General features: G+C 35.0%; 1 pseudogene; it reads left to right on the top strand.

Moving 5' to 3' along the window:
- The first annotated feature begins 20,093 nt into the window (after positions 1-20,093).
- On the top strand, positions 20,094-22,516 carry LOC127193768 (cyclin-dependent kinase 1-like; annotated as a pseudogene).
- Positions 22,517-25,785: the final 3,269 nt, after the last annotated feature.

The raw sequence follows: 25,785 nt of genomic DNA, 5'->3' as shown, positions 1-25,785 counted from the left end.
AACCATTAAAGAAAATGCCAAATCTGGAAAACTCCTGACACAAAACATCCAAGAAATCAAGGACACAATGAAAAGAAGAAATCTGAGGATAATAGGCTTGAAGAAACAGAAGATATCAGATTCCAAGGCCCAGAAACTATTCACAACAAAATCAAAGAAGAAAATTTCCCCAATCTAAAGAAAGAGATGCGTATAAACATACGAAAGGCCTACAGAATACCAAATAGAATTGACCAGAAAAGAAAAACTGCCCGTCACATAATAATCAAAACACAAACCATACGGAACAAAGAAAAATTATTAAAAGCTGCAAGGGAAAAGGGCCAAATAACATTTAATGGCAAACCTATCAGAATTTCACCCGACTTCTTAGCAGAGACCATAAAAGCCAGTAAGGCCTGGACAGAGATCCTGCAAACCCTAAGAGACCACAGATGACAGGCCAGACTACTTTACCCAGAAAAACTATCAATAACCATTGATGGAGAAAACAAAATATTCCATGACAAAAACAAATTCAAACAGTTCCTATCCACAAATCCAGCTTTACTAGAAGGAAAACTGCATCCCAAAGGGTCAAGCTACAACCAAAACTACTCAGGAAATAGATAACTAACCCATGGCAAAAACACAACTACACAAATGCTCGACTGGAACCAACATCAAAATTAAGACTCTTAACAGTCACTGGTCATTAATATCTCTCAACATCAATGGTCTCAATTCTCCAATAAAAAGACACAGACTAACTGAATTGGTGCATAAACAAGATCCAACATTCTTCTGCATTCAAGAAGCACATCTCACCCATAATCATAGGCATTACCTCCGGGTAAAAGGTTGGAAAAAATATGCCAAGCAAATGGTCACAAGAAGCAAGCAGGCGTAGCCATTTTAATATGGAACAAAATAGACTTTCAACCACAATTAATCAAAAGGGATGTGGAAGGACACTTCATACTCATCAAAGGTAAAGTCAACCAAGATGACATCACAATTCTGAACATCTATGCTCCCAATACAAGGGCACCCACATTTGTAAAAGATCTCCTAAAAAAGCTTAAACCACACATCGATCCCCACACAATAATAGTGGGAGACTTCAACACCCCACTCTCACTGAAGGATAAGTCATTGAAACAGAAACTAAGCCGAGAAACAACATCATTAACCAATGCCATGAGTCAAATGGATCTAACAGATATCTATAGAACCTTTCACCCAAACAAGAAAGAATATACCTTCTTCTCTGTACCACATGGAAACTTCTTCAATATTGATCACATCATAGGTCACAAAGCAAGCCTCAACAGATACAGGAGGATTGAAATAATACCTTATATCCTATCAGATCACCATGCTCTTAGGCTGCAATTCAACAACAACAGGAATAACAAAAACCTACACGTACTTGGAAACTAAACAACTCTTTGCTAAATAACACCTGGGTCAGGGAAGAAATTAAGAAAGAAATCAAGGAGTTTCTGAAATTCAATGAAAATGAAGTAACAACATACCCAAATTGTGGAATACATTGAAAGCAGTGCTAAGAGAAAAATTCATAACACTAATTGCCTTTAAAAAGAAATTGGAAACATCACACCTAATCATCTTAATGACACAACTGGAATCCCTAGAAAAAAAGAAGCAGAAACACCCAAAGGAGTAGACATCTGGAAATAATCAAACACAGGGCTGAAATTAACAAATTAGAAACTAAGAAAACAGTCCAAAGAATCAACAAAACCAAGAGCTGATTCTTTGAGAAAATCAGCAAGATAGACAGACCGTTAGCCAAACTAACGAAAAGGCAGAGAGAAAGTATTGAAATCAAGAAAATCAGAAATGAAAAAGGAGACATAACAACAGACACTGAAGAAATACAAGGAATCATAAGATCCTAATTTGAAAGCATATATGCCACAAAATTTGAAAATGTAAGGGAAATGGACAATTTTCTTGATTAATTTCCTTGCCGAAATTGAGTAAAGAACAGATAAACAAGCTAAATAGTCCCATTTCCCCTAAAGAAATAGAATCAAACATTGATAGTCTCCCAACCAAAAAAAAAAAAAAAAAAAAAAAAAAAAAAAAAAAGCCCAGGGCCAGATGGTTTCATTGCAGAATTCTACCAGACCTTCAAGGGTGAGCTAATACTGATACTCTTCAAGCTACTCCAAAAGATAGAAATGGATGGAACATTACAAAATCCATTCTATGAGGCCATAGTCACATTGATACCTAAACCTCACAAAGATTCAACAAAGAAAGAGAATTTCAGACCAATTTCTCTTATGAACATCGATGCAAAAATACTAAATATAATCCTTGCAAAATTAATACAGGAACACATCAAAGATATCATTCATCATGATCAAGTATGCTTCATTCCAGGCCTGCAGCAATGGTTAGTATATAGAAATCCATCAATGTAATCCACCATATAAACAAACTGAAAATAAAAAACCACATGATCATCTCTTTAGATGCAGAGAAAGCATTTGATAAAATCCAACACCCATTCATGTTTAAAGTTTTAGAGAGATCGGGGATACAAGGCACTTTCCTCAACATAATAAAGGCTATATACAGCAAGCCAATAGCCAAAATCAAAGTAAATGTTGAGATACTCAAGCAAATTCCTCTAAAATCGGGAACAAAGCAAGGTTGTCCACTCTCTCCATATCTCCTCAATATAGTACTCGAAGTTCTAGACAGAGCAATAAGACAGCAAAAGGAGATCAAGGGTATCCAAATGGGAAAGGAGGAAGTCAAATTATCCCTATTTGCAGATGATATGATAGTGTACATAAGTGACCCTCAAAATTCCACCAGAGAACTCCTACAGATGATAAACACCTTCAGCAAATTGGCTGGATACAAAATTAACTCAAAAAAGTCTATAGCTTTCCTATACACAAATGACAAGCTTGCAGAGGAAGAAATTAGGAAAACCACACCCTTCACATTATCCACAAGCGATATAAAATATTTAGGAGTTACTCTAACTAAGCAAGTGAAGGACTTATTTGAAAACAAATTTCAAAATATTAAAGAAAGAGATTGAAGATGACATGAGAAGATGGAATGATCTTCCTTGCTCATGGATCGGGAAAATTAACATAGTAAAAATGGCCATCCTACCAAAAGCAATCTACAGATTCAATGCAATCCCTATCAAAATACCTACACAATTTTTTAAAGACATTGAAAGTTCAATTCTGAACTTCATATGGAAAAAAAACCCAGAATAGCTAAAACAATCTTGTACAATAAAAGATCATCTGGAGCAATCTCCATATATGATCTCAAACTGTACTATAAAGCAATAGTATTTAAAACAGCATGGTACTGGCACAGTAACAGGCTGGTTGATCAGTGGAATCGAATCGAAGACCCAGATATGAATCCACACACATATGGTCACTTGATTTTTGACAAAGAAGCCAAATCCATTCAATGGAAAAAAGATAGCATCATCAACTAATGGTGTTGGTCTAACTGGATGTCTATGTGTAAAAAAATGCAACTGGACCCATATTTGTCACCATGCACAAAACTCAAATCCAAGTGGATTAAAGACCTCAACAAAAACCAGAGACGCTAAGTCACTTAGAAGAAAAAGTGGGGAAGAGCCTGGAACATCTGGCACAAGAGACAACTTCCTGAACAGAACACCAACAGTCCAGGCCTTAATGTCAACCATTAATAAATGGGACTTCATGAGGCTGAGATGCTTCTGTAAGGCAGGAGACACTGTCAAGAGAACAAAGTGACAGCCTACAGACTGGGAAAAAATCTTCACCAACCCTACATCTGACAAAGGTCTAATAGCCAAAATATATAAAGAACTCAAGAAATTAAACACCACCAAACCAAATAACCCAACTGAGAAATGGGGCTTGGAACTAAACAGAGAATTCTCAACAGAGGAATATCAAATGGCTGAGAAACACTTAAAGAAATGTTCAACATACTTAGTAATCATGGAAATGCAAATCAAAACAACTCTGAGATTCCATCTTACACCCATCAGAATGGCCAGATCAAAAACTCAAGCGACACCACATTCTGGCAAGGATGTGGGAAGAGAGGAACACTCCTTCATTGCTGGTGGGAATGCAAACTAGTACAGCCACTTTGGAAATCTATCTGGTGCTTTCTCAGAAAAATGGGAATAGGGCATCCTCAAGACCCAGTGAATTCCTAAAATTTGTTGACAATTGATTGAACTAGAAATGATCATAATGAGTGAGTTAACCCAGAAGCAGAAAGACTCAAACGGTATATACTCACTTATATCTGCACACTAGCCTAAGGGACATGTCCCATGAAAGTCTTCACTTACCAGGAAAGTGGTACAGAGGGGAGGACATCCTATTGGGACTCTGGGTGAGAGAAGTATGGGAGAAGGGGGAAATAGAATGATCCAGAGGGCCATGGAAACCTACAAAAAGAACACTATGTCAGGATGATTTGGGCCCAGGGATCCTGCTCAAACTAAGGCACCAGCCAAGGACAATACCGGTTAACTTTAAACCCCTACCCAGATCTAGCCAATGGGCAGAACATTCTCCACAGTTGAGTGGAGAGTGGGGTATGACTTTCACATGTACTCTGATGCCTCATCTTTGTCCATGTCCCCTGGAGGGGGAGAGCTGATGGCACTCAGAGGAAGGATAGCAGGTTACCAAGAAGAGACTTGATACCCTGAGAGCATATACAGGGGGAGGAAATCCCCTCCAGGAACAGTCATAGGGGAGAGGAATAAGGGGAAAATGGGAGGGAGGGAAGAATGGGAGGATACAAGGAATGGGATAACCATTGAGATCTAACAAGAATAAGTTAATAAAAAATTAAATAAACATTGAGATGTAACAAGAATAAATTAATAAAAAAATGCAAAAAAAAATTAAAAAAATAATATGGCCATATATAAATAAATATCAAAAATAATTGCTTTCAAATTCCAATTCAAGTCTGACATTAAAAGATCACTTCTTGACAGGTGCCAGAACCTCTAGGCAGTGATGTTTAGACCCAGACCTTTCCTGATTCTTTTCATGTCTAGTTTCCATACCATTCTTGCTGCTCCTCCATCACATCACATGTTCTCTCAGCCTTAACAGACCAGAAGGAACAGAGCCACTGGGTTATAGACTGAAACTTCCAAAAATGATGAGCAGGAATTAACCTTTCCTTACTTTAAGTTTATTTATTTTGGGGGTTTGTGATAATATCAGTAGTCACAGTTCTGTTTTCCAACTCTTTTTTTCTTTCCGTGTCTGAGATCTTTCTTCTTTTGCTTTTTAAAAATTTATTCTTCTTTTATATATTGCATCTTGACTGCAGATGAAAAAATCTCTGAACCTTGAACCAAATAAACTTGTCTTCCCATTAAGCTGTCTGTCTCAGAAATTAGACACAGCAGCAGAAAACTGAGCATCACAGAGGCAATGGATGGGTGCAATGACAAAAATAGTAGATCCATTGCTTAAAGAGACAAGCTCTACTGTGCAAGGACCAGAGAGAAGTCACTGGCAAACAAGAAAATGAGGGCTTCAGTCCTGCATTGGTAAGAAACTGAAACTGTTACAACTGGAAAGAGATCAGAAGAAGTCTCAAGCTCTAGAGGACAAGGGAGCTGGCCAGATGCGTGTATGTGGCCTGAGGAGAGATGTCAGCCTTCCTGGGCCAGATATCTGTTCTGCAGAAACTGTGGCTGATATACAGGCACTTAAATAACCAGAGAAAAATGAAAACACTTCTTGTTTGAAAATAAGTGAACTTATTAAACTAGCCATGTAAAATCAATATCTAAATGTAAAAGTGTGTGTAGGCTTGATTTATCCATGTCAAGGTACTTCCACTAAATTTCAGAGTGTGAGGGTTACACACACACACACATATGAATACATGTATGTTTATGTATTGTATATATATTTGAGTATGTGCATGTGTAGTGTGTACATGTATACAAATAAGTATATGTATACCTAAAGTTATACAATTCAAGAACAATGGATAATATTTGTATTTTCTTTTCTTAACTCTAATCCAATTGATAATGTACTATATATCTGACTTACTCTGCATAGCCATGTCTTTATATAATAGAAAATAAGGTTTCCCTTAAATAATTCAGATTCTCTTAACAATTGTCATAGCACAAAAGTGTTCATGAACATAAATTGTTTTAAGCTTTAATTGAATGCATAAAAACAAATCAAATACTCAAGAAGAAATAAAATTTGTTTTTCTTTACAAAATAGTAAACAGAATTACGCTGATTTTTTACTACTAAAGGGAACTAAAATAATTTTGATTAAATTATTTACAGAGAGTATCCCCCTTATCAACATTTTCTCTGATTTCTTCACAGGTGATTTCAGTAAAATCCTTCTATCCTCTTACTATTAAGTAAATATGCTTTTTGTTGTTGTTCAAAGAAGTTTTCAATTCAGTGCATACCAATAAGCAACTGTCTATATAATAAGGATGTATGTGCAACCAACTATGTAGTTCTCATAAGTGCCCAAGAATGAATTCTAGTATTCTTAACAACTTGTGAGAAGAGAAGAAAAGGTTCATCTGTAGCGAAAAGAGTGACTTGTGGAAGCTATGTCCAAGCATGCCACACTGCATTTTATAGCCTCTAACATATTTGGTGTTTGAAGGAATGTGCAATGGGGAGAAAAACAATGGGGATTGTTTTAATGAACAGTTTGAAACTATATAAAGCAGATCAGCAGCAGATCTAACTTTAGTTTGTCTCCACTGTGTATGGTGGTTTTGACTTAGGGAAAATATTGAACCATGATATGATGATCGAAACATGGTCTTTAGCATGTGCTGCTACATGTAAGCCGGTAGGTGAAAACTAGAATGGCCTAAATCTCAGAATCAGTAAGACTAAAATAATTAGATTATTCATGTATAGGACCTAAGTCCAGTCCATGCATGGGCCTTGGTTGGTGCTTCAGACTCCACACGCCCCTCTGGGCCCTGGTTATTTCACTTTATTGGTCTTCTTGTGAGGCTCTTGTCATCTCCATGTTGTTTTATCCTTCCCCTCACTGTTCTACTAAACTTCCTACATTCAGCTGGGAGTCTCAGCTCTGTAAAACTGCTGCTGAATAGAGCATCTCAGAGGACAACTCTGCTTGGCTCTTGTCTGCAAGCATACGAGAGTGTCAAAAGTAGTGTCATGGGTTGGCTCTCTCCCATGGGGTGGGTATTGGTTTGGGCCGGGCATTGTTTAGACATTCCCTCAATCTCTGATCTATCTGTTCTATTTTTATTCTTGTGTATCTTGTCTTGTAGGCAGAGTAAAGGAGGTCTTGTGGGTAGGAGAGAGGGGGCTATGACTGTCATGTAAAGTGTAAATAAATTAAATAATTAAAAAATACTCAGATTAACTATTTATCTATTATAGCAGCCATGATATATATATAGGAGAGGGCCCCTCTCCTATTTTCCTTAGATTTGCTCCCTTCTGATTTGTTTCCGATTCTACCACTCTCCAGGCTTTAACCCCTGCCATATATTTTTAATTATAACTTTAATTCATTTATATATAATTATAGAATCCAAATGGTAAAAAATGAGCACATTTTGAGAACTCATATTCTATGATCTATATTGAATCTTTGTGGTCCATTTATGTTAACAGAGAGTGGTGCTATCATGTATAGCCCATTATAAAACAAAGCTTTACAACATGTGATAATTTGCAAGACTATATCATATTCTTAATCAATAGTCAGCATGTCAGCTATCCAAGTTTTTAGTCATTAAACCTTATTAGATAATTTTAGTCAACTTTTGAGTTTGAACTTCACTGAGGTGACTAACTCCCTGTTCTGGCCTCTGGTTTTCATTTGATCAGATAATTTAGGAATAAGGAAAAGGTAAGGGCAATAGAAAAGAACAAATGAATATAAAATCCTCTCTTGTTAATTCAGAAGGACACTTTAAGAAAATGAAATGGAAAAAGTGAGAATATGAAGATATTTGCTAACAGTTCCACATTGGTGAAATATCTAATCATTTCTTTTTCTGTGTTGAAAAAATATATGGCTACATTAGGTTATGGCAATTCCATGCTTTTCCATCAAATTTCCACATCTGAGCAAAGTAAGTCCAGTTTATTAAAACTATATTTGGAAAATGAGTATTCTGTAATATATGGGGAGCCAAGACCATAGCCAGCAAGATCTCGGACCTTGCCATAAAACGTTGAGTGGACCTGGGGCAGGCTGCCTTGTGACTTCTTTCCCTCCTTGCCTCAGGGTGCATTCCAGAATGCTGCCTTGTGGCCTCTTCCCCTCCCTCAAGGTACTCTCCAGCTGTTCTCAGTATTCCCGAAATTACAGAGGCCTTCAGAGGACCAGCGAAACAAAGTCTATAGATAACACCTTGTGGTTCCAGATGCCTAACAATTCCACCCAGCCCCAGGACCAAAGGGGACCTTCGCCCTGCCAAACTTCCTGACTTCTTGACATCTTGGGAAAACCACCCATCTGGATCACCCCACTCAGCTTCCTGCTTCAGTGGTATATAGTTGCCTGTGAGAAAATAAGATTTGGTCAGCTTGATCAGACTCCTTGACTTGCTGTCTGTTCTTCACGTCTCTTGTCCCCTATTCTCTCCCTAGGGGTCCGAGGGTCCCAGTTGATTGTCTGGCGGGTCCGGACAGTAATAGAGCATCAAATTAATCTCTTTCTAATTCATAGGCCTGAATTTGAGATTCTTTTTGACTTTCTAATAGAACACAAACCTCATTTGACTGAAAGACTCTTAAGACCTAAAAAGTTCTTGTAAGTATCAATTTTCTTTCCAATAGAAAGGCTAAAGATGTCGAAAGGTTAAATATTCTACTAGACTAAATTAAAACAATAACAGCAAAAACCAAGTGTGAATACAAGACTTAGGTAGGAAATTAAAATATACAATTCATGAAAAGAATGATATAAAATAAAAATGGACAGAGCAGAAGTAAAAACTTCAAATTAAAATGATCAAAGCTGCTTGCCCAGTGTATTCACCAACTGCATGTGCTGGTTACTTTAAATGAACTGGCATTTCATCTCTTGATTTCAGTCTATTACTGTTCACAATAGACTAGGCTGCATAGTCCAATATATCAATAGTAGCCCCCTAATTATGTAACTGTAGTGGCTTTAGCTATAAGCACAAATGCCAGATTGAAGGAATATCATGCTGTTAAAGTACCTTGACCTTTTGGTCTTGTCTGGATTTGTAGCTGAAAGCATATGTGACTCTGGTGGCATCTCATGCAGAATAATGACAGAATAATCACTGGGCCATGAAACCACAACCTGTGGGGAGTTGTTCATGACCATTAATCTCTGCCACATTCTTTTGTTCTTTGAGGATGGAAGTAGTGACAGAAATATATTTCAGTTTCTATATTTAGTGAATATTAATGAATCTATCCTCAGCTTCACAGCTTCTTGGCAAAACTTAAAAGGAATAATATCATATTAATAAATTGAAATTGGGTATTGTGTTAAATGGACAAGTTCTGTTTTAAGTGCTGATTTTTATTTTTGATGCTTGTATTAAATAGATGCATATATGCATTTCCAACTTATTGTTGAAGTTTTCACACGTATGTACTATAGAAAATATTTTCTTTTATATGAGTTTTCTTGGTTGACTTTTTTCTTATTATACTTAATTATAATTTATTCCAACTATATCCTGATGATTATCCTCTCATTTGTATCTTACTGTTCCTTCCCTCCTTCCTTTACCCTCTTCACCTCCCTTAGGTCTCTGACAGAAGGGTACCTCCTTCCCCAGTCAATTACATCTAATCTGGATAGCCTGCATCCCCTTTCTCTGTGCAGCTGGGAGTCCCCAACAAAGGGAAGCGATCCTTGTTTAAAGTAAATAATCATTCACAATTTAAAGAAAAACTACTTATCTGCTTTGAATGCTGCCTTTTAATAGTGACGTCTCTGACGTTAAATAATTTCCCACCTTTTCTTATAATTATTAGAATCATGAATCTCTAAGATGCCATTGTCAAAGCCAAAAATAGCTGTTAGAGAATTAGTAATTAACATTAACTTTACTATTATATCTTTTTTCACATTGTGACCTAATATGAAACCTGCCGTTTATTTGGAAGAAAATAGAAGTCAATGAATGAATAGGGCCCTTGTATATTTGAGAAAACGGTATAATTAACATTTTAAATAAGTGAAACATTTTACTAATGTTGCTTAAATAAAAACTCTAAGACAATCTTGAACAAAAGATGTAATATATCTCAAATGCTCATCTTTAATTTTTGTCACTCACACACACAAATGCACATACAAGACACTAAATATAAACAAATATTAGTAATAAATTGTCATGAAAAAATTTTCTGTGAAAAGTATCGGTCTAACATGAAAATATATATGTTGAAAAAGTTACATAGTTATTTTAGATGACTCCTAATTGTTTATAAATGTTAAAACTAAAGCAAACAAAGTTTTTGGATACTTAATAAAACTAAAAATCAATATAAAATTAATATTCATGTTTGAAAACCCAAGTTACTGATTTTTCAATTGAATACTATTACAAATACTATTAGAACAGTCACTAAGGCTTGTTACTGTATCAGACAGTGGATATATTCAACTAATTAATACATTAGTTTCATTTGGGAAAATACATAGAAGAGTGCTGTGTGAGAACAAAGGCACTTGAGACTTGTTAAAATTAGTGTTTTCCTTAATATAAAAACCGTGATAACTGACTATGCTGGCTGTAGTAAAGTAGTTGCCTAATATGTGTGAATTTAATCTCCAAAAGAGCATCTGTGCCTGAGAAGTTCTCATACATGATAAATGACTACTCAGTATACTCAGTGTTCACCTCTGGAACACCACACACACACACACACACACACACACACACACACACACACACACACAATGTGCATAGAGAAACACACACATGGATACACCCTGCATATGGACATAAAATATTACCTATACATACATTTAGGATCAAACAAAGAACTATTTGCATATACCAACATAGGTGTCATGAACCACAGGTAGTTGTATTATTGGGTTCAAAGAACAAATTAGTGCTAAGTTCTATATTACTCAAGAAATTTCATTTTAAATCATATTGGTAACATACATAATAATTGCAATGAATATAAGTGTTTCCTAGTTGAACTGATTATTAAAGGATCCTCAAGAAATATATGTCATATTCCAAGGTAACATTGTGGGTTTTTTGTTTATTGTTTTGTTTTGTTTTGTTCTTTAATAAAGACAAATTGGCATGGTATTGTGGAGAGATAATTGTGTGCAGTGATTGAGTGCGCAGTCAATGTCTTATCTATACCCTCAAGGTTTAACATTAATTAGATTTGCATCCCTTACCAGATTATTGAATACATCAAGTATGGTTTTCACATATAGAGAAAAATTTATATCAATTGTAGTAAAGTTGCTATTATCATTAGCATTATTGTAAGAAGAGAAGTGGTAAAATGAAAGTTAGATGAATACATGTCAGTACAAAGTTTATTAGCTGATGAATAGAAAAAATGGGAAACAGAACCTACATATTGTCTTTGTTAGGTTGTTTTATGGCTTCATGGTTTATATAATAAACATTCATGTGTTTATATAATGTGTCTATATAATATAAACATTTTATACATAATTGATCATACATACACTAAAGAATATATGCCTATATAAGTATTGCTGGTATGAGAAATGTGTTATAGTTTTATTTTACATGAACTTTCAAATTTATTCATATACAAGGTAAGCATTCACCTTATTAGGCTATCCACTCAGAGGCAATAGTTTACCCATTTCTTCTGTAAAATTCATATTGTTTTCAGGATTATGACTGTTTGTATATGCTTCATAGATAACTTAGAATTACTTTGGCCTTTAAAGAATCATATAATAATAAAATATAATTTTACTATTTGACACAAACCTGAAGATTAGAAATGTTGATCATGTTTTGTATTTAATATGTCCAAACTTGCCCATAAAAATATTTTAAATACTTTAGAACTTCAATAAGATGTCTGGGAAACACCAAATCCATATCTTGCCGTTGCCAAATCACAACTGCATGCTTGTTGCCAATAATTCCGTATGTACAAAATCATCCAAAACCACTCTCAAATGGATGCAGAAATTCTAACAGGATATTTTCCAGGACATTTAATGCTTGGTTGTCCTAATCTTTCTTATGATTTAGGTTAGAGATATTTGTTGTCATTTCATAAATATAATAATTTCAGCATTTTATTGAACAAAATGTCACTTATATTTTAAATATCTGTATGTGTTTAGCGTGTTTACTGCAGTTGACCAACAACAGAAACAATATGGATCTTGAATATAGCACCATTTTAGAGGAATATAATCTTACATTTCGACTCTAATTTTATTTTATTACTCCTGTAAATATTGTAGAAACATTAAATATTCACTCCCTTGTCTCTGATTTTTAAGACACTCTTTATAGTTACTTTTAATAATCAAGAGCAAATTGGAGAACTATTCACGAGCATACATATAAGTATGTGTCCACAGGTGAAAAATTGTAGATGAATTTTATGTGCAAATAAGCTTCTTTTATATTGTATTTTTTGTTCATGCTCTTTTAAAATATATAATAAAAACATGGAAATGTCCTTTTTTTCTGGACAAAAGTAACCATGTTTTTGATACATAAATATTTGATAAATATAAACTTATTTTCATTGACATATCGTCTATGAGAAAACAGGTTAAAATTACTTGTAAAAGAGTCATAATGAAATAGCAAATGCTAAGCTTCAAAAAGTAAAGTATTTTTAAAAACCAACATGAAATGCAGTATATTTAAGGATTTTACCCACAGCGTTGTGTCCTGTTCCTATGTACCTGGAGTGCATTTTGAGTAGAACATAATGGATAACACTGGAACATTTAAAGCTTGTTAGTGATAATTTAAATGCTAAATACAATGGTGCTAAATGATGCTAAATTAAAAGTTACCTTAAACATACCTTAGATTAATAGAAATTCTAAGGTACATTCGGTGGGCTCAGTATATGGTCTCCAATTTACTCTGTTACTTTTGTTGTTGTTGTTGTTGCAAATCCCTTGGTACTATGAACAAGTCAAAAACCCAAAGCTGGAAGGTACATAGTCCCTAGGAGGGAACTCATTACTATTGCTTAACTAACTTAACATGGTAATAAATACATTCAAAATATTTACTTTAATACAATAGAAATTCCTACTTGTATCCTTAATCAAACAAATTTCTCTTACCATAAATGGAAGACAGAGACTGACGCATGTGCAAAGTGCCTAGAACCATAGAAACCATAATGTCAACGTGCTAGAAAAAATAGGCTCACTGTTTGGATAGGCACTATTGTTAAAATTGGAATCAACTTCTCTTACACTGAATTTCTACAGGGAGAAAATCAATGCAGCATACTACACAATCACTCCTAAACCATATGTACAATGGCAACTGTGATACAGTTATTCCTGTATTTAATGTTTAATTTTGTTAATACTATTTTATGCCTGTGCAAATTATGCCTAGACGCTAAAGGCCTTAGGTGCTACAATTTCTTAATATATTACATAAATCACAAGTGTTACAGAAGTCAGATAAATGGTCCACCACAAGACATTGCACCAGGTTCATAGCGGGTATAGATTTGGATGCTAAGCAATACACAGGATAAACATAAAAAAGAAAGCAACAACAAAACCACATTTATCAGACTAGAAATATATGTATTTAAGCATACATTTAAACTCAACAAGAAGCTAAAGGAGAGGCATCACAAGTCTAAAGAAAGTCTGGGATATATAAGGATTACAGGATTTCCAAGAATATTTACCCAAGAAGAAAGAAAGAATGAAAGAAAGAAAGAAAGAAAGAAAGAAAGAAAGAAAGAAAGAGAGGATGAGGAGGAGGAGGAGGAGGAGGAGGAGGAGGAGGAGAAGAAGAAGAAGAAGAAGAAGAAGAAGAAGAAGAAGAAGAAGAAGAGGATGAGGAAGAGGAAGAAGAAACAAACGGGGTTAACAATCAGAGTATAATGGAAATAAATTATAAAAAACTAAAAAATGTTACTTACAAATTTAAAAAAGCCAACAACTTCTTCACTGGCAACCACCACAAAAGAAAGATCAAATAAAGCAAAAGCTTTGACGCAAACGTCACTAAAGAAATAAAATTTGAGTAAAAATTTACTGGCCGAAAAGAAAATGGACTCTCTCTTCCCTGGAAGCCACAAGCTGTCCATAATACCTCCGGAAGGACTGAGCGCACACACAGTGTTTTCTACCTGATGCTAGAGTATTGACTGGCTTGATCTTGTGTGGTCAGACACAGACGCTGAGTGTCCATAAGTGCAACAGCCTAGTCATTTCCCGATCTCACTGCCTTGCTCTGGTTCTCTCTTCTGCTCCACCCCTTCTCATATGAAGGTTCCTAAACCTTGGGAGGCTCCATTTGCAGTTTAGCTTTTCACAGTCCCTTACTGTCTACACTTGAAACAGTTGTGAGTTTCTACATTAACCAGCACCTACTGCAAAAAGAAACATCTCTGATGAACTGTGAGTTTTGCAAGAAACGTCATACACAGATGCAATATGGGAGAGACTTTGATCGTCTGCACAATTAGTGCATTGATATGGGTAGGTTCGTCCTTGAGGCTTGTGAGCTTTCAAACATGGATTCTGTGTGGCTCCTGTGATGCTGCCATGTGTCACAGAAGTACATGTTCACTATAAATTGGAGTCAATTGGTTATTGACTTAACAAAAGAAAGATACGAAATTAGGTACATATGGAGCTGCAACGAATCTAGGGAGAATTCGGGGGATGTGGGGTGAATAGGATCTAAACATATTGTAGAAATCAGATTTTTCTACACAGATTCATATCTTTCCAGCGTTGAGGGGGAATCACATTAAAATACAGAGAAACAGTTTTATATATTTGGAGACATATGATAGTTTTTTGGTTTGTTTTGTGTAGTCTTATTTTTGTTTTGAGAGTCTCAAGTAACCCAATTTTGTCTTCAAATGAGTATGCAATCCAGGTTGACACTGGGCTTCTGAACACTCCATCTCCATGTCCTAAGTGCTTAGATGACTGACATGAAGCAGTACCTCCAGGGATTTTTGTGATGGTAAGATAAAATCCTGGACTTCACGCATGCTAAACTTTACTCACTGTGTTAAATCAACAACTCTTTAATATTTAATATTGGAGTTTTCTTCATGATGGAAAAGTTCCTATGAGGCATGAAGTAACATTTGATTTGCAAAGTTGAGTTCTGAGATGAATTCTAGTTTCCATTTACTTACTGTAATGACTGCAACAATATATAACTTAGTAGGACTGAGTGAGCTTATGGATAGAATGTCATGAGACATTCTGGAAAAAATACTCTGTACATTATATTATATAAAAATCATTATCATTAGTTACATAATAGAGAATATTCATTTATACTAACAAAACTACATTAAACACAGGATGAAAAAGTACAGAATATGTAGTTAAAAAGTAAGAATAAATGTATTAGAAAGAGAGGGAGAGAGAGAGAGAGAGAGAGAGAGAGAGAGAGAGAGAGAGAGAGAGAGAGAGAGAGAGAGAGAGAGAGAGAGTGTTCTTCTTACTGGAAATGTGCTGTAGAGCCAATGAAACAAGGGCACATATAACCAAGAATCTAATAGACACAGAAGCAGAAGAGCTACTGGGAGCTAATGCCAATGTGTTTCTGATATGAACCTTTAGTCATGAGATAAATCTTACCTGAATAATTTTAACTAGACCCTATTCCTTCATTCTTTCTTAATGAAGACCCTTTTATTTTGTCAGAGATTTGTGTCACCAGGAAACATCTCCAAAGGTGGTAGTGGTAAATCATCTCTCAATTGTCAGAAAGTTGTCAAAACCTAGGAACTACATATTTTTTTAACTCCTTCAAAAGCAACGTCCTAGGTGCTTCCCTACCTAAAAACTAAAATCTCTAAGGAAATGACTAGTTTAATTACTTCAAATGGAAATTGGGCTTGGACTTCTGCATCTTGGGTCATGAGCTACAATCTGATTTCCACTTAGTGTTAATGAAAACAGAAAGAAAAAATACATATACACACTCTGTTTGACCATAAACCTTTCCAGGGCTGTTCTTTGCTTCTTAAAGAGGGCCTATGCTTTGCTGCCTACATGAGAAGTGTACTCACAGGTGTGCCTTTTACATTTTATTTCATATTTCCTGCTCAGAAATAAATCAGGAAAGATCTAATTTTTTTTCTTTACCATGCAATGTTTTTCAGTGTCTCAAAATAGACAAGTATGTGGAAGTCTATGCATAGTACAGTTAAAAGAAAGTGAAATTAAATATTTTACTAAATTCTCAAGGAATACCAGATAGTAGCTAACAAGTTTGTGAACTATTTGCATCAAAACTAATGAAAATTACATATACTGATACACACAAATACATGAGTATAGATATTTGTGTACCTAATGGACTCAATGTGTCATGTTTTATATAGTTAAAATTTTATATTCAGTAGTTTCAAATAATGTAAAAATGTGATAATTTAATGACATAATTTGAAATTTTAAGGTTTTGTATACTTCTAAAGAAATATAAATTCATAGTACAGAAATGCTTAAAATGGCTAAGAAAATGTCCTGAAGTAAAAATCTCATTTGTACATACAATTTTAATCAATGTCAATTTGTTTTGCATAGCACTGATTTTATTTGACAATTGTACTGATAATAAAATCTTTCTTATATCTCGACTTAGTTTTACTTCACATTTGAGTACACTCTGTTATTTTAAGTGATGAGACTATATTTTCAGAAACCTATAAAACATTTATCTCTATTAGAGATTCAAATTACATGGTAATATAAAAAATATTTCTTAAAGTTAATCAAAAAGTTTTTAAAGCTTTATATCAAAAACAAAAAACAAGAAGAAAACAAAAAAAGCTTCATATCATGGTAACATTAATAACATAATATTCATATAAAAAGTAAAGACTGTTTTGTTTCAAAGCTTTTACTGTTTTGATGATTCTAGGTTTAAAGGCCTGACCCTCATACTACAGAGCATTTAATGTTTTCTTACTGTGTCAATAAATTTCAAGAGGACTCTCTATCCATGCCATAAGAACTAGATTTCCTCACACACACAAAAAAATCAATAGAAACAAAAGCTAGTGTTTATTGCCACGTAATAAATTATAGAATCTTATTCAAGGAATATACTTCAAATAACGAAAGTATATTTCAGGTAAAGAGTCTTGGTGAAATATTATTGTGTTCAGTTTGATAAGCATATTTGGAGTGATGAAATATTGGTGTCTTAACAGATATTGGTTTTGGGTTCCTACTAGGCAGTATGATTATTTTAGAAGTTGGAATGTTCAGGAATCAATTAGCTTAATCTACATATAATGAACTAAAGATGAGGTCCTAAAATATGTTGGATATTCTGATAAAATCAAGAAAGTTACATTAATACTCTCTCTGCATCTCTCTTTTCTCTCTCTCTCTCTCTCTCTCTCTCTCTCTCTCTCTCTCTCTCTCTCTCTCTCTCTGTGTGTGTGTGTATTGGAGAATATGTATGTGTTTCTCTCATACACCCATTCACTTTTGTGTACTTGCTGCTCAGAAAATTGTGTCTGTGCATATTTTTGTATATATTGCATTTTCTTTGGCTCCAACAAAATTTATTTTTCTCTAGGTCTTTTAATATTCTCTAAAGCAAAGTTCTCCTCATAAGAAAAAATATTAACTCATAGCCCTAAAAGCAATTATCACAAAAACAGATAAAGTCATTACACAAAAGGGAAATGACAATATTCTTCATGGTTCTGCCCTCAGATAATCTTAGCCAATATGACTGTTAGTTTTATTTTTTTGTTTTTATTTTTAAATACTTTTTATTCTTACATATTCATTTATATTATTACACACACATTCAATAAACTACTTATAGCAAAAAGAACCATGACACAATCAGGAATTATATAAATTTAACATTCTTAGTGTTCTCGCTGTTTAGATTTAACATACTTGAAGAAACATCTCTCCTATCTTGGTGCATCTAAAATTCTGAATGTAAATCAATATCTTTCCTATCTCATCATTATCAACTTGAAACATCTATGTAGACCTAAAAACATCTTACCTCCCAATAACTCTTTTTATTATATGAAATTGATAGTTGATTCCAGCCAAATTTTCTCCTACAGCTTCAGACTGATTCTCAAGATACTTTTGCCTTTGCATATATTTTGTGCTCTTTGTCTCCAACTCAGTTACACTCCAAACAAAACCAGTTTCTACTGTTCTTCATATGGATCCTCCCTTACATAAATTTTCCTGTATATAGGTCTTCTACGCATCCAATCGCTAGTACCAAAATAGAGTATCTTCTTGACATTTTATTTGCATCAATAATTCATAGTACAACCAGACATTGATACTTTATAGTTTTCTGAAGTCATTCTTCACTTCACTTAAAGTTGTCCTACATATATGGTGCTGTTTCTTATTCCATGGAAAACTTAATATTTTCACTTCTGTATAGGAATTATAAACGTATTTTAATAGCAATTAAATTTGCTTTGTACTGTCCTGACATATTGAAGGCTAAGAGTACATGTAGTCATACATCAAAATGTTCAGCAGTGCTAAAAGAACTTCATTCAATCAGGTGCAACATATACTTAGCAAATATGCTGAAAGAATCTTTGATAATCTTAACAGGACTCAGAACTAGTCACTTTGCAAAAAAAGTCAAAGCCAAAAGTTGCTCTCACTGAGGAGCTTTAAATATGAATTTTACTTAATCTGAACATCAGTCATTTTATAACATCAGGTCTACATTGTCACACACTTTTTGAAAAAGGATCATTCTTCACTCTTTTTTCCCATATCTTTGTGCTTCACGCTAGCATGTGATACAGTGGATCAGCTTATAAATTCCTTTTCATATTCAGGGGAGTACATGTTTTCATCCCTTTCTATTATTTAACTATTTTTTTCACTTTCAGTACACCAATGTGTCATTCGTGTACACTTGACTCTCCATATCTTATGGACAATTATTCAGCTTGAAATCTAGGAGGTGGTAAAATAAATGTTATTAAATAAATAATGTATGAAATGGGTATTGTGTATTTGTGTTCATACTTGCTGTGATGTTGTTGCAATCTCATGCTCCTTTTGGATTTGCTTTTAGATATAGTTAGGCATCTCTTTCTAGATATTTGAGAAGTTTCCTTCTATTAATTTATTAAAATAATTTCTATGTGGGCCTCTGGAACAGAGAGTAGACCACTGAAAGAATTTCAAGTGCAGTCAGGTGGTCCTTAGAGATTAGAAGGGCAGGATCTAGCTGGAGGCTCAGTGAGTGTGACTCCCTCGGCAGCTGGATGGACATTAGGAATAGGAAGAAGTAACTGTTGGCAGTTCCTAGAGGAATGTTGCAGAGGACGTGGGTAGGACTCAATAGGAAGGAATCCACCTACCTCAAGTTCCTTGGAAGCTGAGACGCTTGTGCTGAAAAAGTTTTGTATCCTATGATTTCGTGACATTTCTGATCTGAAATCTGGGAGTGAGTTGTGCAGTTATTAAAATGGTAAAGGCTAGTTTCAGTGTTGACTGATGTTTAATGAAAAAAGACTTGAGAGCAGTGAATTATTAATAAACTCAGCGAATTATCATGTGGGCCTAATGATATCCCAGGAATCTCTAGGACTCATGGTATAGACTTATTATCTCCTGCTATAGGTGACTTGTTCACTTTCTATAAAGTCTAATCATTGCTTAATGACTGTCTATTAATTTCCAAAAAGTTTCAGCTTTAAAATATCACCAATCTTAAGTGAAGTAAGGAAATTTAAAAATAAAAATTGCTATAAAATTTTTAAGGTGAGAAGTTATTCAATTCTGTGAGTCACTGATTCCACGCAGTCCAGAACTACGGTGTGGCTGCTGTGGGAACAGAGAGGATCTGCCATAATCTGTTGAGAAACTATGTAAGACTATATCAAAATAGAGAAAATTGGTGAAGGTACTTATGGTATGGTGTATAAGGGCAGATACAGAAGTACTGGCCAGATAGTGGCCATGAAGAAAATCAGACTTGAAAGTGAAGAAGAAGGAGTGCTTAGTACTGCAATTCGGGATATCTCTCTATTAAAAAAACTTCGCCATCCAAATAGAGTCAGTCTTCAGAATGTGTTCATGAAGGACTCCAGGTTGTATCTCATTTTTGAGTACCTGTCCATGGATCTCAAGAAGTACTTGGATTCTATCCTTTCTGGTCAGTTCATGGATTCTATACTTGTTAAGTGTTACCTATACCTCTGAAGACTGTGTTTTGTCACACCCGAAGAGTCCTCAGAGACTTGAAACCTCATACTCTATTGATTGATGACAAAAGAACAATCAAACTGGCTAGCTTTTGCCTTGCCAGAGTGCTTGGAATACCGATAAGAGTGTACACACACATGAGATAGTGATGCTATGGTACCAATCCCCAGAAATGTTATTGGGTTCGACTTGTTACTCCACCCGGTTGACATCTGGAGCATAGGGATCATATTTGCAGAGCTGGCGACTAAGAAGCTGCTTTTCAATGGTGACTCAAAGAGTGACCAGCTTGTCATGATTTTCAGAGCTTTGGGCACACCTAACAATGAAGTGTCGCTGGAAGTAGAGTCCTTGCATGACTACATGAATACATTTCCCAAGTGGAAGCCAGGGAGCCTCACATACCACAGGAAGAACCTTAATGAGAATGGCTTGGATTTGCTCTAAAAAAAAATGCTAGTCTATTCCAAGGAGTGGAATACCTGGGTCTTGAGTTAGCCCTAATCCCAGTTTTCTGAGAAAGCACCAGATTGATTGCCAAAGTGGTTGTACAAGTTTACACTCCCACCAGCAATGATGGCATGTTCTTTCTCCACATCCTCACCAGCATATGCTGTCACTTGAGTTTTTGATCTTAGCCATTCAGAATCGTATAAGATGGGATCTCATAGTTGTTTTGATATGCATTTCTCTGATGACTAAGGAATGTACCCAAAAGATGCTCCACCACATAACAAAGACACATGCACAACCATGTTCATAGCAGTCTTATTCATAATAGCCAGAATCTGGAAACAATATGGATGTCCCACAGTTGAAAAATGGATAAAGATTTTAGTTTACCACCTGTATTGTCCTTGGCTGGTGCCTTAGTTTGAGCAGGACCCCTGGTCCCCAAATCTGCCTATCACAAACCCCTACCCAGATCTAGCCAAAAGTCAGAACATTCTCCACAGTTGAGTGGAGAGTGAGATATGACTTTCTCATGTACTCTGGTGCCTCACATTTGACCATGTCCCCTGGAAGGGGAGACCTGGTGGCACTCAGAGGAAGGACAGTAGGGTTCCAAGAAGAGACTTGATACCCTATGAGCATATACAGGGGGAGGTAATTGCCCTCAGGAACAGTCATAGGGGAGGGGAATAATGGAAAAATGGGAGGGAAGGAAGAATGGGAGGATACAAGGGATGGGATAAACATTTAGATGTAACAAGAATAAATTAATAAAAAAATTTAAAAAAAAAGGAAAGAAAAATGGATAAAGAAACTGTGATATATTTACACTATGAAATACTTCTCAGCTATTAAAAACAAGGAAATCCGGTAATTTTCAGGCAAAATGGATGGAAATTGAAATGATTATCCTGAGTGAGTTAACCCAGAACCAGAAAGATACTCACAGCATATATTCACTTATAATTGGACACTATCCCAACAGAGATGTCCCCTGAAAGTCTTCACTTAGACAGAGTTTTAAAAGGATACTAGGACTTTTTACTGGGTATCTAGGAGAGAGAGGTAAGGGATAATGGGGTAATAGAAGGATCCAGAGGGTCCTAGAAACCTACAGGAAGACCATTAATGCTGGAGGATCTGGACCCGGGAGGGTCAGCTCAAACTCCTGTACCAACCAAGGTCAATGCATGCAGTAAACCTATATCCCCTATCCAGATTTAGCCAATGGACAACACATTCTTCACAATTGTGTGAGAGCATGGACTGACTCTGACATGAACTCCGGTGTCCCCTACTTGACCAATTCCCCTTGGTGGAGAGACCTCGTGACACTCAGAGGAAGAGTAGGCAGGCTACCAGGAAGAGATCTGATAGGCTGTGATCATATCATGGGGGAGGAGGTCCCTTTCTGTCACAAACATAGGAGAGACGAATAGGATGAAAGAGGGAGGGAAGGGAAATGGGAAGATACAAATGAGGGGATAACAAATGCAATGTAATCTGAATAAATTATTTAATAAAAATTTTAAAAAATGCTACTCTATGATCTTGCCCAACAAATTTCTGGTAAAATGGCCCTGAAGCACCCATACTTTGAGGACTTGGACAGTCAGATTAAAAAGATGTAGCTTTCTGTGAAAGTCTCTGCCTGCTGTGGCAGAGCAAGATAGTGGCACTTATTGTTGGCTCTCTTCCTGTCTTGTATATTTTTCTTTTCTTTATTTGTGAACCATCATCTGGACTTTTCCTAATTTCATACACATAATTTAATTAACATGTAAAAATTATTTAATAAAAATTTAAATATAATTCTACATAATTGTAAAAAAGTTATTAAATTCTGATTATATTTATATTCATGAAGTTAGATATACACTTAAGAACCTGTGATCTACTATATATCAAATAGCATGGTAACAACAACAGTTTTTAGAATAAATAGATGATGATGATGATGATAGATAGATAGATAGATAGATAGATAGATGATAGAAATGTGAGACAACTGGTGTCAATTGTTACTATAGTATCAACCATGCTTGGGACAAAAAAAAAGGTGGTTTCACATATGAATAATAATGAGTCATTATATTCATGTTTTGTTTTACAATTGTGGACCATCATGCAATATTCATTTAAAAATTTAAATTATATTAAAGTTTTGGTAGATAAGTTTTTATTTTATGAAAATGTTATTTAAATGAACATAAGTTTTGTTTGCAATGAAATGATTAAGTACTTGGGCTTGAAGTTTGAAACATTTGTACTTGACTTCTGAGTACCATACACCCATGATCTCTCTATAATGAGACATTTCCAAACATTTATATTAAACAAATTCAAGGAAATACAATATTAATTTTTGTTTATTATTATGAATATTAAATTAAATATATCATGCAATTAGCATACCTTAGAACACTTAATATGCATTCAAAAATAATTGTATGCCTCTATTGAAGTATTAAAATCTCATTTTAGGACTATTGCAAAATATTTTTTTTAAACTAATAAAGTAATGCTGAGATATCAGAGGAATATGAAAACTTATAATGAATGAAAGCCTTAATATATGAAAACCAAGAAATCACTGTATAAGGACTTAAAAGACCAGGGTTTAAAGGTGGTCTCCATAATTCAATGGCTAACCACAAACATCCCTACTGAAGGATAAAAAAGCATTAAAAGTTTGTTCTGTGCCTCCCCAGTGGTAGTAAAATTAATTAGGGAGAAGTGCAGGATGCTGATTCATTTGATTATATGTTACTACCTAAAGTGTGATATTTCCCTTCAGCCTAGAGGAGTTTTGGTTGATTCATCACCTCTCTCAAAGGGTTGATCATTGCAAATGGCTTTATTGACCTGTGGCTTGGTTCAGCATCACATGCTCCAGTGAACCAAACAATCAACAGCTGCTAAGTGCAGGTGAGAAGCCATCATGGAAAACGCAAGGGCTGAATCAGCACTTCTCAGCCATCAGGACCCCATGCTGTCACAGATTTCTAAACTTCATCAGAGACATGTTTTTAAAGAGACTTTCCCTAGACTAAAATTTACTCCAGGACTTTGTGACTTTCAGGAAATCATAAAGGACACTATTTTCAGAATATTTGCATATGCAGATGAATAATCACATTAAAATTAATTTTTAGCACTTTACTGTATGACAATGAAAATCTCAATCCAAATAAATTTGAGAAACCAAGAAAGTATTTTAAAGAATGAAACTGCTATAAAAAAAAATCCAGTGATATGATATCTAAACAAAAAAACAGAACTAAACGGATGTCCATTAAAAACCAAAGAAAAATCAGTACTGAGGCAACCAGCAGATATCTCACATCTCAAGTTCATGAGCCATTTGCCAAAGTATCGTTTTCAGAGTCTCCATTAAAAATACTTCAGTTGTGTCACTAAAATAAACTGACAGTCATTCGGCATATTCTAAACAAAAGTTTTTCAACTTATGGTTTTTCAGTCTGCGAAAGCCACAGCTATAGGATGTGCACCTCTCAAGGTTCTTTTACCTTTGTAGCAATACATCAAGAAAGCAAGCAAGTATATACAGATAAGAGAAAAGGACAGGGGCTGAGATATCTCTCTCTCTCTCTCTCTCTCTCTCTCTCTCTCTCTCTCTCTCTCTCTCTCTCTCTCTCTCTCTCTCTCTCTCTCTCTCTCTCGTGTTTGCCTGTAGAAACATGAGTTGCATGTGACTCAGTTAGAACATGGAGGTTAGAGGACAACCTCAGATGCAATTCTTACCTTACACCTGCTTAGAGACAGGGACTCTGTATTCCACTAACTATGCCAGACTTTCTTGCTCACATGTTTCTGTGTACTCCACTCCTTTGTCAAAATGAGTTTTTTTAAAGTGCACAAAAGAAAATTGTCTGAATTAAAATAACTCCAGTTTAACAAATAAACAGTGCTATGCATACAATTGATTATTAAAGCATCCTTTATGATATTTTAAATACTGAACTGTATCCATGCTTTTTTAAAATGTTATGTTTTTCTCCACGTGTTCAAAGAATAATGGCTGTCCTAAAATAATAACAATAACAATAACAATAATAATAATTATTATTTACTGTATATGTGTATTATTATACACATATACAGTAAGTTACATATGGCAAGAACCATGAAACAATCAGGAATTATATAAATGTTACTTTCAGTGTGTTTTGGCTATTTGTATTTGGCAGCCTTAAAGGAAACATTTTTTCCTATCTTGGTATATCTAAAATTCTGAATGTAAATCCATATCTATCATATCTCATCTTTATCAACTTAAAACATCTATCTAGACTTAAAAACGTCTTCCTCAAAGAAGATGATGAGCATCAAAGAGCCTCCTTCTGGAAATGGCTTCAAATGTGGCAAACCAGCCAATGGAAAATGTCCTCATTTCTGCTACAGACAGAATTCTGCCTAAAAATGGTCTAGGTAGGTAGCAGGCAGAGCTGATTGCCAACTTCCGCCATGATATGGTAAGCAAGTACTAAATAGTTCCCACTTCACAAATATGTCTTTCAGATACATTGGGCCAGAAGGCTGAAGATGATGCTTCAGTGTTGTAGAAAGTGTTTAGTGACTGTTCAGGCAGCAAACTGTCTCAGTCATTTTGACATTTTTGAAGGAGGTATACTAAAATTTTTAATTTAAGTTTCTTGAGAGGAATTTTTAGATCAATACCATTAATTTTTTTCTTTTTTGTGTATAATATCACACATTGTATTACTTTTTTTCTTTTTCAATTTTTAAAATTAATTTATTCAGATTTCATCTCAATTGTTATCACATCACTGCATTCTCTCTTTCCTCCCTCCCTCCCGTTTTCACCCAACTCCCCTCCCCTAGGTCTATGACTGAGGGATCCTCCTACCCCACTACA

The sequence above is a fragment of the Acomys russatus genome, chromosome 9, assembly GCF_903995435.1.
Source record: "Acomys russatus chromosome 9, mAcoRus1.1, whole genome shotgun sequence".
In the NCBI taxonomy this organism is placed as follows: domain Eukaryota; kingdom Metazoa; phylum Chordata; class Mammalia; order Rodentia; family Muridae; genus Acomys; species Acomys russatus.
The sequence above is the reverse complement of the archived record's forward strand: the minus strand, read 5'-3'. Positions and strand labels throughout refer to the sequence as shown.